Consider the following 1259-nt stretch of genomic DNA (forward strand, 5'->3'; position numbering starts at 1 on the left):
CCCGAGTAGCTGGGACTACAGGCATGCGCCACCATGCCCGGCTAATTTTTTCTACATATATTTTTAGCTGTCCATATAATTTCTTTCCATCTTTTGGTAGAGACGGGGTCTTGCTCTTGCTCAGGCTGGTCTCCAACTCCTGAGCTCAGAACAATCCACCCACCTCGGCCTCCCAGAGTGCTAGGATTACAGGCGTGAGCCACCGCGCCCGGCCAATAGCTTTCTTTTGTATAACATTTTATAGTATGTGAAACATTTTGCTAACATGATTTACTTTATCCTAATCACAGTCCTGTAAGGCAAGTAATAACCTTATTGCTGCTTCCCAAATGAAAAAACCGGGATTCTGACAAATATCTTGCCCAAAGTCATTCTGCTCATAAATGGCAAAGCCAAGGCTCTCTGGACTAAAATCTCATGCTCTTTCCACAATAACACACAATCCTAGTTATGACTAAATATGTGATTACTGTTAGGTAAAGAAAGTACTTTGCTAGACTCAGCAGAATTTTTAAATTGTAACAGCTTATATTGAACGTAGTAGCACTAGGTTGGAATTTCAGAATACAAACAGAGTTGTGGCCATAGGCCAAATGTTCTTTTTGCTATTAACTATATTCTATTGAAAATTGTGACAAGCCTTTTTGTTAGCAAAAATGTAATAATATTTTAGTACTTAGCCTCTGACCCTTCTCTCAGTCGACAATATTGGAACATATTACAAAGGTGTTACTGAACCAAAATTTTGTTCATTCATTTCCAACTTCTTTTTGTGACATTTCTACCTGGATTTCCCAACAGTATCTACAAATTGATATGTGCAAACTAAGCATTTTCTTCCATAAACCTGCTTCACCTTCAGTAATGCTTATCTTTATGTAAGTTGTGCTCCAATTTTCCCATTCTACTTGTGCAGATACCCTAGTTCTTTGCCCAAAAGTCATTTTCCCTTTCTTTCTTACAAACAAAAATTTTTTGGTTTGGGCACTAATCTGCTCCACCAAAAAATTATATTTGTTAGACTCCTTTGCAGCTAGAAGTGGCCATGTATTATAACACAGTCTGACCAATGTGATGTAAGCAGAATTGTTGGGTGAGATGTCTCCAAAACCTCTTTTAAAAGGGGCCAGCTCTGCAAACTAGTGCAACCTCTGTGGAAAGCAATATGGAGATACCTTAAAGAGATACAAGTAGAACTACCATTTGACCCAGCGATCCCATTACTGGGCATCTACCCAAAAGAGCAAAAGTGGCTCTAT

This window comes from Propithecus coquereli, unplaced genomic scaffold, assembly GCF_000956105.1.
Source record: "Propithecus coquereli isolate 6110/MARCELLA unplaced genomic scaffold, Pcoq_1.0 Scaffold215, whole genome shotgun sequence".
Lineage (NCBI taxonomy): Eukaryota > Metazoa > Chordata > Mammalia > Primates > Indriidae > Propithecus > Propithecus coquereli.